This window comes from Poecilia mexicana, unplaced genomic scaffold, assembly GCF_051168715.1.
Source record: "Poecilia mexicana isolate PSO_F unplaced genomic scaffold, ASM5116871v1 scaffold_18, whole genome shotgun sequence".
NCBI classification, from domain to species: Eukaryota; Metazoa; Chordata; class Actinopteri; order Cyprinodontiformes; family Poeciliidae; genus Poecilia; species Poecilia mexicana.
In genome coordinates, this window is record NW_028263387.1 from 22,464,716 (window position 1) to 22,484,496 (window position 19,781).

The window sequence follows — 19,781 nt, forward strand, 5'->3', positions numbered from 1 at the left end:
AAGCTGCTGTGCGAGCGCGCGCTGTCCGGATGCGTCATGGCACGCGGCAGATGTTGTCCTGAGCCGCTGATCAGAGTCTGAAGAGCTGCAGCTGCAGGAAAGCGAGAGCTAAACGCCTCTGAGAGCCGCCTCCTGTGGCGCTCCGAAGATCAAACTTTACGAGAAAAACAAACCCGAACTAAACCAGCCATTAGCCTATTTCTTTCATTGATTTTTATAGATATTGATCGTTTTTGACATGTTCAACATTTTTTCTCCACCAAGAAACATGGAAATTTTGCTTACTGATTTTTTTTTTTTTGGACTATTACTTATTATTTATGTATTTCTCATGCCACTAATCAGATTTATTTAATGAATCTGCAGAAACCTTTAGACTCTGAAGTGTATATTTTTAATATACATTTCCTTATGTATTCATTTTCTTGGACTTATTGGCAACTTTTTCATGTTTTCTATTTAAAGGTCCAGCTTACAGTCTAAACATATAAGTTATTCTGTTAGATTTAAGACCATAAATTTGTGCTAAACTGAATGAAATTCATCTGTGTAAACAGTAATATATCACTATAATGTTCGATGTAGCTCGATAATGATAATATAATCATGTTAAAATGTGTATTTTCTTCTTTATTTGTACACTGAAAGAAAAAAGCTGTTCAGTTTACTTAATTTTATTGTGTACATCCGTCCCACACAATGCAAATAAGTAGAACAGACATATTTTCCCTCTTTCCCTCAAATACTTAAAGCTCGTCAAATCAACATATTTTATTTACATTAGATTACTTGAAAATATTAAGTTGAAACTACAAACATTTTATCTCTTACCATAATGTAAATATATTATGTATTATCAATAACTTTTTTTGTGTCTTAGCAACACTATTATAATGAATAACACCAGCTTATTTTTCATTGCCAGTATTACTCAATGAAATTGTGTTGGGCGAACACAATTCTACCATGTTAATGGAACACATGTTACAGCTTTAAATCCTACTTAATTTTTTCAAGTTATCTATATACCTTTCTAATGTAAACAATTAAATAAAAAAGAAAGATCTTTGACAAGAAAGACAAAGAGTGCAAGTGCTGCTGAACAATTGAACTTTATTTAAATGAACATTTCTAAATCACACCATTTTGTATTTAACATTTTTTACATTTAAGACACAGAACATTTTTAAATTGAGTCTTACCTGAAATACAATTTTTATGAACAAACATGTTATTTAAGATATGAAATGATATCAAGTTTTGATATATTAATATTTAAGATATAAAATGGATAAGAAAATATAATTAAGCTTTATAAAACATATTAAACATGGTATAGAAAAGTATTTCAGATTTTAACAATGTTTTTGAACATGTAACATGACATTAAAGCTGCAGTATGCAAGTAAGCAAATTGTTTTTTTTTTTTTTTTACATGTTTGTCAACATTATAACAATGTCATGTCAGTGGAAGACAGCGCTGGATTTCTTCCACAGATTGTCTTGCTTTCCCTTGTAAAAGACGAGTGAAATTTTATACAACTGTTTTTAAAGAACTTAATTTTTATAAGTTACACACTGCAGGTTTAAAAGTTAATCTGGAACATATTTGTACAAGAGATATACAAGATTATGTAGAAAAGTAAGTCGGATTTCAATAACACTATTTGACAGGGTGCCCATATGGCTGACATGAGATAATATGTAAAATAATTTTTTAAATAAAAGTTACATTTGGCAGCATACATGCTCAAAAAAGTTGAACATGTATGATGCTGATAATTTTCTAAATCATTTTATCTTTTATAGATATGTTAAAGGTCAACCTTTAAGCTGCTGTATGTTCCACTGAGAAAAAAGTTTTTTTTGTTTAAACTATCACTATATTATTACATTACAAACAATAAAACATCAGACAGAAAATTGGTGAAAAAAACTGAGCCTCGTCTTATACAGACACAATGTACTGATAGTCCTAACTAATATGTAAAAAGAAAGTTATAAAAGTTACGTACTGCAGCATTAATTTCATATTAATAAATGTTCAAACACAGTTTGTAGAAATCTGGGTAACACTTTATTTGACGGGGGTGCACAAGACTGACATGACACTGTCATGAACATAAAAGAGTCTTTATAAATGTCTATGAATGTTGTTATGAAGTGTCATTTGGTAAACAATGACACTTTTAATGCAAAGTTGCTCCAAAGGTTGCATTAAAAGAGCCAACTTTGCATTAAAGTGTCATTATTTACCAAATGACACTTCATAGCAGTCATAGACATTAGTAAAGACTCCTTCCTGTTCCTGACAGATGCTATGCCAGGTTTATGAAAGGTTTCTATCAACTTTATGGAACATGTACATGCTGCAAAATGTAACTTTTGTGACAATTCTTTTGTACATATTTGTTAAAATTATGTCAAGTCTGTATAACACAGCTTATTTTTATATCATCAGTCTCATGTTTTACTGTTTACTATGCAATATCATAGTGACAGTTTAAACAAATATGTGAAAAACCTATTGCTTATAAATATCACATACTGCAACTTAATAGTTGACCTTGAACATATTTCTGCAGTTAGTTATTAAAAAATAATAAATTTGTGTCCTGCAATGAGGAATACAACAGAAAACACGAAAAGTGAACATTAGTTCACTTTTCGTGAACTAATGGACTAAAATGTCCATTTACTCACTCATAGAGGCAGTTTTTAAGGAATAATGTCTTGTTGGACAGTTAACCTCCATCCAGTTCCATTGTTATCTTCTGTAACACCTCAAAAGTGTAGCGAAGGCCAGCAGGGTAGGCGAGGTTCAGCCCATATATCAGTCCAACAAGTATTACAACAGCTGTTGGCACACTATTCAAATTGGACACCACCCTGATGCCTTCATGGACGATCCCGATGTCTTCATGTGATGAAGTCTTTCAGATGAAAAATGCCGGTGGTGGTGGTTCCAATAGCCTCTTCAATGGTAGCTTCATCCACACCCTATGTGAAGTGATGACAAGTTAATCTCTCTTTCTCTAGACCTAGATGCATCTATATATATAGATAGATAGACATTTCTCTATAAGAGCTATCTCTAAAAGGTTGGACAGATCAATGTAAATTTCGATGAATATAGATATATCTCAAGTATATCTAAACGTAGAGATAGACATAGATGAATGTATCTATCCATGTAGAAAGAGATATACATATCTAGAGAAATCTAAATCTAGATAGAAATAATTATGTATGTACAGATCTAAATCTTTCTTTATATTCAGAGATATTTATCTATCTCTAGTTGCGTAAATACACATATACATACATACCACATACTCCTGGATGAGCTTGGCTGGATCTTCTCCCATATACATGCAGACTTCCTTAATGACACTCCCATGCAGCATCAACATCTTCACACTGAAGGAAATTAATGGAATTAGAATCTTTTTTCAAGCCTTATGCTTGAAGTTTAACAATTTACTTTACACAACTATTTTTAAAGTGAAGACATACAGTAGAGGTTGAAGTGAAAACAAGCAAATGTTCAAGGTGAGAACATTTAACACAAGGAAAATGTAATTTTCTGCATTAAAAAAGTTTATGCAAAAAGATTGATAGTTGTGTTGTGGCTACATCACTTACCTCCTCCATTTGTGCAACAACTTGTCCTAGCATTTGTCCAAGCTGTCCTCCTCTTCTTTTGAACATCTTCATCAGGTTGTCAAAATGGAGATCCAGCTGAGACAAGAACTTTGACTGAAGTGGTAATTCTCTTAAACTCAAGAGTTTATCTGAAAAAAAGAGCACAAAGTAATGAGCTTCAAATGTTCAACACTTGTAAGAGCCCAACAATCACTGCTGCAGAAGTGAACAGTCAGGTAAATGTGCCTAGACATCTTAGATTAACATTACATCAAAAAAACCCAAAAAACTTGTATAACATTGTTTAAACAAACATACGTCACCATCAACACTTTTTAGTAGATATTTACAGAGGGCACTTTACACAAGACTTGAGCATCTGGAAGACATTTGGATTCAAATAAGATTCTGAATTTATACTCCATACTGTGCTCCAGCCCAGCGCGCTGGAGCATTGAGCCTTGCCCTCCACATAGCGCCGCTGCCGCGGTAGAACCATTACATCAGCAAAACGAAACATGGAGATGGAGAGAAGTATTAACGTAGCGCAGTGCACCACAGATAAGGAAAAATAACGCAGAAAACAGTCGAAGTACTCAAAATCCCTCTTATTCGTATTTTTGTCGCTTAGTAAGCGACGCTAAATGCAGACCCGTTACCATAACGACAGACAATGGTTCTGTTAGTGTGCTTGGGAGAAAGTAACGAGGCAGTTTTGATAGCTCGATAAGCTAGTGAAAAGCCACTAGCTTGCAAAGTGTTCGTGTTGCTTTTTTTCCTCATTGCTACTGAGTCAGTTACTTACAAATTTGATCAGTAACAACTGTTTTTTGTGAACTACTTTGATAAACGATGTACTGATCTGTACTAGAGCTAAGCCCCGGTGCTAATAACGGTAGCTAGCAAAGTGAAAACCAAAGAACATGCAGACGGTTTACAAATGACTTCTCATACAGAATGATATTTTTTGTGGAAACATTCCCAACTACAAAAAAATAATATTTAGATCACTTACCTAATCGGTCCACCTCCAAAGACTTGTCTTGTGGTCTTGTGGCTGAATAGTCAGAAGAAACTGCGGCAATCGCGATATCTTTAAAATTATCTTGTTTGACTTCTTATTGGTTAAGATTCAAAAGCCCGCTCTTATTGTCCAATCATATTTAATCCTTGTCTTTGTTATATTGCATCATTTCCGGTAATGATGAAACATGATTACAATGGTTTTAGTAATCTAATTTAATCACGTTAAATCAACATATGAAAAATGTGTAGTTTCATTATTGTTGGTTATTAAGTAAATTGTTCTTTATTCAATTGTGTAAATACAAGAAAGATGACTGAATTGTGTAGTATTAACTTATTTTGTTTGTGCAAATTCAAAAACCCCTCAATTCTCATTTTTTCAGTGTACTACTAAGTCATACCAGTTTATTGTCGGTGTATAAATCAAATATTCACAAGAACATGCATAACTAACAGGTTAGAGCAAATTAGTTATTATATGTTAAAGTGAAACATGTTTAATTTATTTCACTGCTGTATTCTGTGTTGCTGCTTTACAGCAAACATTAACTAATAAGAGACAAAAAAAAACAGGAATGCCACTGAAATGAGGCCATTTTGACCAATAAGCTAAAATATTCAACATATATTGACTAGTACAGTAGTGTCCAAAACTGTATGAATGTGAAAAAATCTATATGAGGCCACAGCGTGCGTGCATGCGTGTGTGTGTGTGTGTGTGTGTGTGTGTGTGTGTGTGCGTGCGTGCGTGCGTGCGTGCGTGTGTGTGTGTGTGTGTGTGTGTGTCCTCTATAAGAATAATATGAATTTCACGGTGGCTGGATGCTTTCAGAGAACTGACCTGTTCAAAAGTAGGCCAGTAGTGCAGATCCTTCACCCGCCTGCAGCGGCGTTGACGACTGAGCACTTAATGTTTGGGCCTGTGAGTGTGTGTGAGTGTGTAGATGTTTTTTTTTTGTTACCTCACAGGAACATTTCTTTCTGTGATTACTGACCTTGTTGAGAGCAGAAGTATTTACTGGGTGCAAAGCCCAGTCCTACTGTGGTAATGCAGTTTCTAGGAACCTGACTGGGAGTTGACAGGGACAAAGTCTTGGTTAGGGGTGTCCAAAGTGTGGTCCGGGGGCCATTTGTGGCCCTCGGATTGATTTTTGTGGCCCGCAACTCCAGTTCAAGAAAGATGTGAATTTGTTTGTTAAACTTTTATTTCTAATCAGTATAAAACTGTTATAGACATAATTTTCTTACAGTGGAAAATGTTAAATACAACACTTTTTGCAGCCAAACTTTTATAGTAAATGGACATTTTTACTGAAAAACCAACTTCACTGTATCCAAATAAACTTTTATGTAATATAACAAGCTTTTTGAAAAAAAAAAGTGTCCCAAATTTTGTTCTTATAACTGAGAATACTTTCTTTTAATACAGCAAAAGTGCATAAGGCTTTTTAAGTTTTGGCTCTACAATGAAGAGACTTCTCATTTATTATTATTATTTTCTTGGTCTGCGAGTACTTTTGACTTGACGATGTTGGCCCTACCACGATGAAAACATTGCATTTATTTACAGTGTGAGATTTGTTCTGAAGGTTTAAACATACAATGTAAACATGATCTGTTTAAGTCCACATTTATTTTATCAAGGAAGTGAGAAAAGTTTAGTAATTAGACTATAAATATAATCTCATATGTATTCTATCATTATATTTATTGCTTAACACTGGCTCTATGTTTGAGATGGTAAATAAAATGTTTTAAAAAAACACAATGTGGTTATCCTGGTCTAATTCACATGAAATCTATCCCAAAATAAAATCTCCTTTTTCTTTTTGTCGGTGTCACAATGAAGCCACTAGATGGAGATAAAGACCAAAAAAACTAAACAGTTTACTTCTATAAACATGACATGATGTGAAATTGGTAACTTCAACTAAAATGAAGTTACCATTGGAAATGATGTTCCAAATGTCCTGTTTAAGTCTGAAATACCGAACAAAGCATGTAATGACTCATAGCTACTACATACCAACAGTGCGTACTCTAATCTGAGACTGAAGTAATCTATGTTAGCAGATTTAAACAATAATAAATGTATATGTTAACTTTAAAACAGTTGGGGACCTGTAGCTGCAGGAAAGAGTTAAAATATATATAATTTTTAATATAATTTGTGCTCCGGCTTTTTCTTTTCTTTTGAATTTTGAGATGTATTGTATTTTATTCTCTAATTATGCCTTTTGCAACTATTTGACACCTTTATGGACAAAATACCCATTGACTTCCACTGAAATCACTTTATTTTTAGGGTTTTGCTGACCCTAAAAACGTTAAGAATTTATTTTTGAAGAAAGTCATTTTAATAAGCAAAAAAAAAATGTTTTCAAATATATTTATGTCACTAATTTCCTTTAGAGATATTTAAATTTACAGAAAATACAATGGAGAAAGGACAAAGACGCTGCACATGGACAGAAACCGGGAATCGTACTTGGGACAACCGAGTCCAGGACTTCAGTCTCTGCACCTGCAGCGCATGTGCAGCCACCCACTAGCAGTTCATTTAGATTTCTGAAAAAAGCAGACAGAAAAAGAAACAAACAAACACAAATATTATATTATGGTAACAACTGTCTTTGTTGATGAACATCTTTGTCGTGAAAATATCCACAGAAGAGTCACTTTTAGGAAAGAACAGAAATTCAGTTGCAGCCGTTACCGGAAGCTTCCACGTTCTCCGTTTCCGTAAATGAAGCTGCTGACGTCAGTCTTCCGGTGGTGGTATCAGAAAAGGTAAGCTAATAACTGAATCCTTTATTATTAAGCTTGTTTATATTTATTCACTTTATAGTTTTTATACTAGATTAAACGAAGTATTTAAATGTATATTTAAAGGTTTATGTTATTTGACCCCGGTTAGCTAGCTAGCGTTGGCTAAGCTAACGGTTCCAATGCTTCAGCCAACCGCTGAAGGGTTTACCTTGTTGGGCCGTTTAAACGTTTACCCCTGTGAAAACTGACTTTGTATGCTTTGAAAATAAAATGTTAAAACGTTCTTAAAACTGCTAAGCAACACATGACTACTGTCTCAAAATTTAGTCTCAAATTATTAGCATGAAGAATCCTGCATGTGTTTAGTCATCTGTCTGCATGATAAATTCTTTTGTGCGAGTTTTACTGTGTGATTATAATAATTTTTTGCTTAAGCTGAGCAGAAAAAGTGGCTTAAAATAACTTGATGATGTATTTTTATTTTAAAGGATTAAATAAAAACAAACTTGTCGTCGCTTAAAAATAATAGTTATGCGTTCTCCAAAGAAAGTTAAAACCTCACTTTTGCTTTTTTTCTCACAATAACCCAAAAATAATAACTTTGGTTTAAAATTTTCTTTGTTGCTTTCTTAGGATGGACATAGTTCACCAGGTTTTAGTTGAAGTAAAAATCTAAACTTGGTTTGGGATGGATAAAGCAGACAAATATTACTCTTTTTCTCAATAAATGTGAGAAAATATGGTGAAAATATCTCAAAATATGGTGAAAAGCCAAGTCTGCACTTGGAAATCTACCAACTTAAATGAACTAAATGAACCCTTGTAGTCCTGACAAGAAGCCAAATTTATCAGCCAGAATTATCCCAGAAGCCAGTTCAACGCTACAGAAAACATGTGGCCAAGGCGCAGCTTAATACGGGACATTTAACAAAATACTTCTGGTTGTGTGTGTTTATTTCAACCCATCTGCTTCATTTTGACCTTAAAGAAAATTAAAGATAAAAATAAACTGTTTATTTTCCTGATGTTCTCTGTGAAAAAGAGAACATCTTATTTATTAAACATAAATGAACATAAACATAAATGATTTATGTTTAATCATTTCAGCCCTAAAAAGAAAAGAGGTCAAAATGACCATTTTTGTTGGTTAGATGTTTAAAGCTACAGGGGGAGTGAAAAGTTTCCTCACGGGGTAAACGGGCGGAGCGTTAATTCGAGTAGTTCTGATGCTGAAACTTGAACCCGTCTTCCACTCACCATCTGCCTCACACACACCTTTCATTTTTCCATCCCTCGTCTCAATCTCCCCTCTTCAACCAGCTCACTTTCTCTGCTTCTCTCTCTCTCTTACACACACACACACACACACACACACACACTTCTAACCTGGCTGGCACTGAAGCATCTGGCATCTTCACGCTGCTGCCTCTCTCCTGAGACACACACACACACACACACACACACACACACACACACACACACACTCTTTGACTGCAGCAGCAGCTTGTTGGCAGGTTCATATTTTACCCACTGTCCAATGAGAGTGATGCAGTAGATTAGGAAGTTACATTTTCCTGTCCGTGTTAACGAAGACAGCTGCTAGGAGCGTTATTCAAATTAAAAAGAAGCTTGTAAAGAGACAAAATGTACTTTGATTTCTTTATGATTCTACATTTTATTGCTGGTTTTCCAGTTTTTGTTTCCTGTCTTTCTGGTTTTAGATTATTTAATTTCATCTGCATTGGCAAATATTTTGTAAAATTAGCTTTAGTGCAGCTCCGTTTAAAATTTCTCTGCAGCGTTTCCCCTCAGTTTTCTGCTTCATTCCTTGGTCTTTATTTTTTTGTTGTTTGTTTTACTTTTCATTTATATTTAGAATAAGTAGCACACTTGTGCTTTCTTTGCTAATTTTGGAATTTTTAAGGATATTGTTCAGAGCACATCTTTGTACTAAACAGCTGCCTCAGTTTTAACTGATGTCAAATTATATTCCATGATCTATACAGCGAGTAATAAAAAGTTGCATTTACCGTCATAAACATGCGCTTATATTTCCAAATTAGTACCACAAACACTTGGATTTTTATTACAAAAAATAAGAGGGATTGGAAAGATCTTCAATAATATTATTTAAATTTAAAAATTCATTGATATTTTAACAGTTTAATGGGTTTCATCAATACATTCTGGCACAACCAGCCCTTTAAAAGCATTCATCATCTTGATTTGGCACAAAATGAAAATGAGTTTGACCCCCATGGTTTAGGGGTATGAGCGTAAAAAAGGCTCAATACAAATGTCACTTTTCATATTTTTTCTGTTTTTTTTTTCATATCACTTTTGTGCATTGATCTGTCCTGGTCTATCTTGGCAAATCTCAATAAAATATGTAGAAGAACAACAACGAGAAAAATAAAAATTAAATATGTTATTGCCCCCTGCTGGTATATCATTGTAATCATGTAATTTTCTTACCACTAGATGGCAGTAGGTACAGAGCATTTTACATTAAAACAAGAGAATTAGTGATGCATGAATGTTACAGGTAGCGGTGAGAGCATCGTATCTAGCAAGACTGATGACAGTGATGGAAAAGACAATGAAGCTCAGCAGTAGTTGGAAAGAACATGGGTCCATTTCCCACAACATGTCTGTGTGAACTGAGCTTCTCAAGCCTGGATACTATAAAAACTAAAACCAGAGAGAGACTGAGAGCAGTTGAGGAAGAGCTTTGTCTTTCTTCAATTTCTGCCAGGAAATCAGCCGTTTTCATCCAAATATGCACAGATTTCACACTAGATGGGTAAAATATACAGATATTGACATTTTGTACATGCAACTCTTCATATTGTAACAGTGAAATCTTTCCCAAATATTATTGCTTCTTTCAGAATAAGAATGATTTTCTGTATTCTGGCCAAAAGAATGCTTGTGGATTAGTTTGTAAAACACTAAAGTTTTCTACAACTTCTTTAAATTTAAGACCACATTGTTGTGGCTGTTCAGGTGTATTTTTGAAGTGGACATGTTACGTGCAATTTGAAATAAGAAATGTAAAATGTGATAAAAATACATTTTTGTGTTTATTTGATTCCTATTCAAGACACTTTGATAAGAATGACTATACATATAATATAGGTGACTACAGAGTATCTTTGTTTACATTTTTGGTTGGTGGTGTGCCTCGAGATTTTTTCAATTAAAACAGTGTACCTTGGCTCAAAAAAGGTTGAAAAACACTGCCTTATTAGATGAGGTCTCGTCATATGTTCCGGTGCCATGACTACACAATGTGCCATGTAGCATTTCAGTGACACTGGGTACTTTATATACAAGAAATTGCTGAAGGAAAGACAGCTGTTGCTGGGATACTCGGAGTGAACTTATTCACGTCCCACAGTTTCATCAGCTGATTGGTTTTCAACCTAGAAAAGTTTCTGGAGATGACCACAGTATCTTAGGTTATGATCATATTGTATTCAAATCGTTAATGACTCAACATTTGTATGGAGGCGCTATGAACTACAAATGATATTTGGTCTGCTTTAATCAAACTCTAGTTTGTTTCTGTAGAAAGCCCTGTTTGTTTGGGGAGGTGTGCATGTATAATCCAACTCTGATGCGGACCAAAAAAGCAAACTCTTGTTCGCCTAGAAACCTTGGTCTCAGTTCAGTTAAAGTGAACTCTGGTGCAGCTTGAATGAATGTGTGAACGCCAAGCGGACTGGACACCATTCCAAGAGCAGGAAGTGGGCTGTAACGCAGGGCATTTTGGGTAAATGCAACCAAAGCACATAATGCGAAAGTCTAGTTCTAGCTGGAGAAATATCTCAGTTTTTAGCAAAAGACAAAAGAGAAATCAACTGCTAAAATCTGACACTACTCCAGTTTTTTTTACATTTTGTGAAGAAGAAAGTTGCGCTCAGTGTCTTCTTTAATGGTTTTTATGTTGTTTCCTTCAGTGGTTTCTGGTGAGGCGCGGAAAAGGTTTTGCGATTCTTTTGGTTTGTTTGACAGTGAAGAGTGAAAGTGAACCACACTCAGCTGAAAATGTAACAAATGTTGAAACTTTGATCCTCAATCAAATCAAGTCTGCAGAACTCTTAGGTGTGAAAAGTCTCTTAATGAGAGTTTTTCACAGGCTTTTTAAAAATATTACATCTTTAAAATCCAGCAGTGGAAATCTGTGTCTAGACTCTTCATATCAAATTTTTCTGGACAATAAATTGTCCCTGGAGTTATTGCGATAATATTGTTTTGATACAATTTTCAAGTGATATAATCGTAGTGGCTTAATAATGAAAGAACGTATTCTGAAAGATAGATAACCTTTAACTTCTAATGAACATTTAACACTGGAACTGGAAGATATTTTAAATATCCAAGATAAATAAACAAAACAACAGAAACAAATTAAATTAATTATGAAATCTCTGTAAACAAAATTGTCCTTCAAAAATCTTCTAGGTTAGACCAAAGCACCAAACTGAAGACTTTTGTTATCCAGTTTTTGGTAGAAAGAGAAAATAAAGAAAGATGATAAATGATATCAATGAAATTTTTTGAGTTTGTTATTTCTTATGTAATTAATTGATAAATTGCTTATTGGGACAGTCCTATCTGTGTCTGTGTTATCATTTTAGTGTTGTTAGTTAAGCAAAAACTGCAGTTTGTAACTTTAATAACAGCTCAAGTTTGAGAACTGGACATGACCTGATTTTTAAAGTTCAGTTTACTTCATCTAACAGTTATAAGAAAAAATCACTTTCTGGATTTTTATCTTAGTTTTTTATTACTAGCTGGACAAAAGTGGCTTTAATAACTGCTGAAAGTTGCACCAGACATTAAATGGCGACAAGAGAATGATTTGCAGTTCATAGACTTAATGCGACTGCCGTCCCTGAACTTAAATGGCTGTGATTGGATGTTTTTCTGTGGCAGTGATGGATGAGCCTCGGCGTCTGAATCGTTTCCTGCTCTGAATGGGAATGGACGAGGCCGAGTTGGTTTCTAAAACATATATGTGATTATGTCACACGCTTGTATCAGCAGCCAGACTGAGGAGTTAATGGCTGGAAAAGGTGAAGAGAAAGTCAGAGTTTCCAGGCGGCTTAATGGGAGATAATAGAGGTCTGATTGTAATGTGCTGCAGGATGGATCTGATGTGGGAAAACTGGGAGGAAGCTGTTGAACGAGATTCTATCTGCTGGGAAAAACCAGCCTGCTCTACCACTGTTCAAGCTTTCTTTCTTGAATGCAAAGCTTGCAATATGGGTATTTGCTTGGAAAAGCCTCTTCTGTTGTTTCAGTGACATGCAGTTGCAAAGAATATGGAAGTCTTTGTCCATTTTTACTTCAAATTGTACACATCGGTTGCATTCACAACACTAGCTGTGTTGCCATTGACCATATAATTGTGCAAGTTGAAATTACCAAAATAAATTTGCTTAATGCAAATTTGCCAGTTTTCTTGAAGTTTGGTTCAGATTTGTGGTGCATCGAAGCTGCACCATGTGATCAACAGCCGAACGTTACTACTGGCAGAAAAGACGAAGAAGATGACAGGAAGTAGTCGGACAACGATGGTGCTATATTTTATTTTATTTTTTTGTTGTTCTTTTTACTTACAAGCTCATTCATATTTGCGTTTCTTATTTGATGGAAACACCGCAATTGTGAAATTGTGTTTTCTTTTTATCATTAGTGGAATGTTTGTAATGGAAACGCAGCGACCGTCTTTGAATTAACAAGGGCTCTCTTACAGTAGCAGCATTCAGACTTTGTTCCAGCCGCCAACATGTAAACCATCTGGCACTGCGAAAGCATGAAGAGGAGTAAAATCAAATGTAAAGTGGGGCACAGAAGATGAAAGGCAGCACATAAAGGTCTTGGTACAATGTCGTCCTTTATCTCATGCAACAGGCAGTTTTAGGAAATGAGATAAATGGTTTTTGTCGGAGAGGGCAAAGCAGAAAAAGGGATTTGTCTTCAAATGCAGCTGAAGCAACAGGCTGCATGTGTGTGTCTAAATGAGTTACTGAAACAGAGACATCCTTGCGTTTGCTCTTGACTGATGAGGGCTGAAAATAGGATTTATGTTAGAAACAGAGGAGGACGCCTGTAAGCCAGTTAAGATGACTGCAGAACCTATTTCACAGTGAGGAAATGAAAGTCGGTGTTAGACATTAGTTAAAAGGCTTCACTCTGAGAGCACAGATAAAAAGGTACCAGTTTTAATACAGTAGAGAGCATAGCTCGCTGTGAAATGTTTAGTTTTGGTTAACTTACTGATTGTCAAACCTTCAGGGATCTGAGTGAGAGTCACACAGTTTCGATCTACTTGTGTGGAGCGAACCAACCAGGTTATGCTAAGCATAATTTTGTCAGATGTTGATGTTATTCATGGCTACAATGAACAGGAAGTTGAAGTTTGGACCCGAAATCTCAGAAAAACGGAGAGAGGTTTTCAGGAATGTGCTGCTATTGGGAAAGTTGTAATTGATTTGTCAACTTGTTTTGGTCATACTTTATCCAGAGACCTAGAGAAAGAAATGCAGTTCTAACACAGAAACAGCTGATTAGTTGTAAGAGCTAAAAGTTCACTACATCAGACTTATTTATCTAATGTGTTTCCATCTTTGCTTTAGCGCATTAACTCTCTTTTTCTGTTTTGGAAAAGCTGAAAACCACCTCAGGATAGCGTAAAATGTGTTTTCTATAGTGATACTTCAAAATGTGCATTTAAAAATGTGGCTGTTTTGTGTAGCAATGGCTGATGGAACATGAAGTCACCAGATCGGGTTGCTTTAACTTACTGCAATGCTTAACATAGTTTCTCCTAGAAAACCTGCGAAGCCCAGTGGTAGGCACACTGTCCATCATGTCTTTGTGTCAAAATTTTTTTAAAAGTTACAAAAATTCACAGGTGCATAAGCATAATTTAGAAATAATAAAGTATGAGGGACACCACAGTTGGTTCACACCCCAGTTCAATGCGTCATCTATAAACCTAGCTTAATCTGTCTTTGTTCCCAGTGTTACTGGTATACAGAAAACTCTACTTAAACTGGCTAAATCAACATTGTGACAACAGCTGAAGCAACTTCTTTTATCTCAGTTGAATCTTGGACTCAACTAGATGTCCCAACAGGACAGTGACTCAAAACACAAAGTGTAGCCTGTTTGGGACAATGCTAGACTTTGGTATAAGGATTTATCCTGCCACTTTCCCTTCTCCAGAGTTGGAACGGATTGGTGTTTGTCATTTTTGTTTGGTAATCAAGGGCAATTTAGAAATTACTGTATGTCGTCAGGTTTTGAATTGGCCTAATCACTGGCAATTTGCAGTAAAGCCACTAAAACAAGCCAAGTTTAAGTTTGGATAAACCATGAGAAAATAAGTAAAAAAGAAACCAAGTTTATACTTTGAGCAGATGGTCTCATTAGAAAGAACCATTGGAAAATGTTAGCCCAACAAATTAATGTGTAATGTAGCCATGAAATTAACCTGTAAAGTGTGCTTTAAACAGCACATAAAACATTTAGCAGCAGTAGAAAGGACAAAAACTGACATTAATTTGGGAGGTGGAATCCTTTTCTTTCATTTTAAGGGCAGAAAACAGGATTTGCCTTTGAGTCAGAGGAGAGCAGTCATAAGCCAGTTAGGAGTTTGAAACAGCCTATTTCACACTGAGAAAATAGAGCCACAGTCACAACAGAAAGTAAAGATTAGACAGAAAAACCCTAATTATGTCGGCACAACACTTGATTTAATTTACTCATTGCCACAGAGATTATTCTCCTTTTCTTTGGAAGCTGACAAGAAGAGACACCAAAGACTAATCTTTAAGCCAGTTAGAGGAATCAAACGGACGATTTCACACTGAGGAAATGAGACTTCTTCAAGACGTTTAGCTTTGATGTGCAGAATAATGTCAGATTTCACACAAGCTGTTCTTCCTGGCTCTTTTGGGCACTCTTTGAAAGCACGTTATTTTAGCCTTTCAGGATCCAGCATTTTTAGGTACACAGTAAGGCTGCATTTACACCAGCCCTGTTTTGTCCATTTTATATAAACTCTAGTTCGCTGTTTTGAAAGTCCAGTTTGTTGGCAAGGTGTGAACACGTAATTTAACTCTAACACAAACCAAGAAAACGAACTCTGGTCCACCTAAAAACCCACGTCTTGGTTCGGTTGAAGTAAATTTTGGTGCGGTTTCAATGCAGTGCAAACTGGAGACTGCTCCAAAAGCAGGAAGCAGACTACAACGCAGTTTATTCTGGGTAAATACGACCAAAACAAAAGGTGTCTAGCACTAGCAAATTGTTCGGAGTCTTTTGACAAAGACGTAGAGAAGTCCTACAATTGTTAAAATCTCATGCCACTCTGTTTTTCTTTACATTTTGTGAAAAAGAAAGTTGTGCTCAGTGTCTTGTCCAGAGATTTTTGTGTTGTTTCCTTCAGTAGTTCTTGGTGCAGCGCCCCCACAGGCGAGGAGGGGAACAAGTTTTTCACATCTTTGACACAGTGCAGTGTGAAAGTGAACCACACAAGTTAAAAAATGCAAGAAATTTTTTTTATCAGGTGGGGAAACACACTCAATGTAAACATTTTGGTGAGTTTTGAGCTTTCAGATTTGATCCACAATATCTCATATTCAGGTCAGTCCAGGAATAAACACTTCCTATAAATGTTACTTACTTGATTGTATGTTCTTGTGTTAAGTTGTCAATGGAAACTTGATGCAGAATTATTTGTTGACAAGCAGACTGAGATTGAGAAGAGGTTTTCATGGTCACCATGTTTACAGAAACTCTGTTCCTTTGGGTTTCTTGGTGGCCATTTTTGTTTAGTCATTAATTGAGTTTGAAGATGCTACTTGCAGTCGAAGCGACAATGTGCTATGCATAAATTGTGTAATTGGTTGTAATTTGCCTTTTATGTACAGATCTTATTTCTCATGTAGGCGTATGCTTCACTTTTGTGTGGAAATTCATAATTTTATTAAATAATCCAGCTCTCTGACCTGGCTCAGACTTTGGATACAGATTGGTAGGTTGAACGGCGTTGTTGGTCATATTTTACCATTTGAGATCCAGACACCGCTCATGTCACACTAAGAAGTGATTAAAACCCAAATTATACATCTGACCTCAGATTTTCACGGTTTAAAAAAGAAACATCTTGGATTCAAGCGTGTGTGTGAAGGATGTGTTAAAAGGATTTGGAGCACGTTTCATTATTACCGTGGATGGGTTTAATCATGGTTTTCTAGATGGTGTTTTCCACTTGGTTAGCTCTCTGTCTCTCATCTTACAAATTAGACCTTCGCTATAAGGACACGGCTGCTATTATTACACCCTGATCTGCTCCTCCCAGCTGCTTCTTCTGTTTTTCTGTACTGCTTTTGGGTCGGTTTTTCATTGAAATGCTTGTTTATTAAAATTTCACCAAGAAATACGACTGATTATTTTCAATTTGTTTTGTTTTAATCTATAATCAATACAGAATTTGCTTTAGAAAATCTGTGGACAAATTATTCCCCTCATATCAGTTGGACTGGATTGAGAGCATCAATGCCACATATAATTCAGTTAGATTTAGGTCTGGACTTTAACTAGGACATTCACACACATGAATAATCTTTGATCTTAGCCATTGTACTCTCATGGCTGTCTGCATAAATGAAACTGACAGTCAGATAAACAAATTTTAAGCATGTTTGTGCTTAAAGTGTGTGGAAACATGAAGGTCAGCACTAAAAGAGAAAACATTTATTTATTTTTTTGGTAGTTGTGGAGGGCTAATATACGTCAGTACATCAAAGCCACGCTAAAACATAAAAAAAATTGAATTACGGAAATAAACTCATAAAATTACAAGAATAAAGTAATAATATTGCAAGAACAAAGTCATATGAAAATGAAATCATAATATTATGAATTTATTCTCATATTGATTTGATTTCTTCCTCATTATTTTGACTTCTCTCTCGACTTTGTTCTTATAAAATTATGACTATTGTAGTATTACAATCTTATTCTTGTAATTTTATGATTATTCTCAAAATATTATGGATTTATTCTCATTATTTCGACTTTTTTTCTTGTGCAACTTTATTCTCGTAATATGACTTTACTCTCAATTTTATGACTACTTTCATAATCTTATGTTTTATTATTTTTTGTTGGTATGGCCCTTTTACTCTGTCATACTGTTATCTTCTGAATTAAAGACATATTTCATGGGGAATTGTTTCAAGATGTCATGATCCGTGTTTCTGTGTTCAGTTTCTGTCCTGAGAGTCTCTGGGTCTTCCCCGTTGATTGTTCCCAGGTGTGTCTAGTTACCTGATTACCCTCCCTGTGTATTTAAGTCCACCTGTTGTCTCTGTCTCTTGTCGGGTCCTTGTCAAACGTATGTCATTTGTCTGCCTGCCATCACAGTAGAACTGTAAAGTCCTGTGTTGGTTTAGCTCTCTTTTTCAGTCCTTAGTTTTTCAGTTGCTACCGGTAACTAGCTGTGTGCTAACTCTCTGCCGTGCTGCCTGTTCTGGACTGTTGAGCTTTCTTCATTAAACTCATCATCTTCATCTGGGTCTCCGCGTTCAATCTCACCACCTCAACCACACCACATGACACAAGATGTCAATGTTTTGCTTTCTAAACAGTTCATGACTTGTATTTTAAATCTGTCAAAACCCAAAGAAAAAACAAATTAGGATGATTAAATCACGTTTTTGTTTCAGTAATTCTCGCGCGTCGTTATTCGCTCCGTCTTCAGTTGCTGTGCCTGTGTTGTGTTTCCATCACCTTTCTCATGCTCAGTCTGTTCCTATCACTCATTTCATTACATCTCTCCGTCCGTGGATATTTTTATCTCCGTCGGTCCGGGCAACCACTTTACATCTGCAGCGAAGGAATTTCCCCTGGTCCTTCCCTCCTCCATTTATCCATGTCTAATCTTTCACACACACTTTCCAGGACTTTGATGGTCAGATTGGATGACACCAGGAAAACAGATTGTGGAATATCTGAGCTGAGCTAACTGGCACCTCTGACTTCATGCGGTGGACTGAATCCTTAAAAATGTTCACCGAGGTGTTTTCAAGGTTTGGAAAGTTCTGGATTTCTGCTTGATATTGTTGTGCAATCTGACGTTTGATTAAAAACCTGAATTTGGAAACGTTACAGTTGAAACCTGATATTTTCATACACATAATAAAAATACATTATTTTCTCTCTGTCTAAAGTTAAAAAGACTGTAATGTTATTAGGATCAGTTAGAGTTACCAAAATTATTTCAATTTGGTAAAAAACAGAGAACTTTACAAGAACAGTTTTTAGAGACTTTTTAAAAATTTATTTCAATTTGTAAATGTATTTAATTAAAACAGGAAGATCACTTACCTTACAGTTTGTTTGGATTGTTTCATTGTAATATTTATTATTCCTAATGGAGTATTGATTTGTTGATCTGTATAACTGATAAAAAGTTTGGCTTATATTTTATAATGTTATTGAAATCGGGGGATTTTCTTGTTAAATTGGTGTTTTGTTCTCAACCCATTTAGGTGTAGAGGGCGTGTGAGAGACATTTAAATAACATTTTGCTTTATTTACTTTATCTTTGCTGTAAAATGTAGAATACTATCACAAGATGTGAACAGTTAACAGTAATTAATGATATATAATTATTAAACGAAACTGTATTTTTTAATCTGCGTTTTAGATTCAAACCTTGAAAATGTTTGAAAAGTGCTTGAATTTCACTGTAGATGTGAACGAATGCTGAATTTAGAGAGAGAAAAATGTTCTTACAATCTGGAAAAAGCAGCTTTAAAATCTTCTGTGTGATTTTGATTGATGTGGACTCTTCCTCACACGTCGCTGTCCAGTTTCTCGTCGTAACTTTGTGCTTTAGGTTCATCTACAGATATTTTCCTGATCAGGTTGGACTCTGAAATCATAATGATTACAGTGACAAACAGGAAGAGGGAGCTGTTCAGCCACATCAGCGGCTACAGTCACAACGCTTCAGAGACCACATGCTCACTGTTGTTTCTGAAAAATACATTATTCAATATTGTTTCCAATTTAAATTCATTTTCAGTAACTTTAAATGCATAGAAATGCAGGTTGTTTCCTTGCACACATGGGCAATCAGTCAAAGAACAGAAAACTTTAGACATTTAAATTAATCTTGGCTTAGATTAAAAGTAAAATGTGAGTCTAAACAACTTACAGTTCATCTTATGTAAAAACAGCACAAAAACAAAAAGGTATGTATGTAAATGAGTTTATGCTTTTTTCTTTACATAAAGGGATATTTTTATGTTCAA

At 35.2% G+C, this 19,781-nt stretch overlaps 1 long non-coding RNA gene across 1 annotated transcript; it reads right to left on the reverse strand.

Moving 5' to 3' along the window:
- Positions 1–2,655: 2,655 nt before the first annotated feature.
- On the reverse strand, positions 2,656–3,765 carry LOC148154184 (uncharacterized). The gene is made up of 3 exons (XR_015766200.1): positions 3,646–3,765; positions 3,330–3,420; positions 2,656–3,000 (listed from the first exon to the last, which is right to left on the reverse strand). It is a non-coding gene; the product is annotated as an uncharacterized LOC148154184 (long non-coding RNA).
- Positions 3,766–19,781: the final 16,016 nt, after the last annotated feature.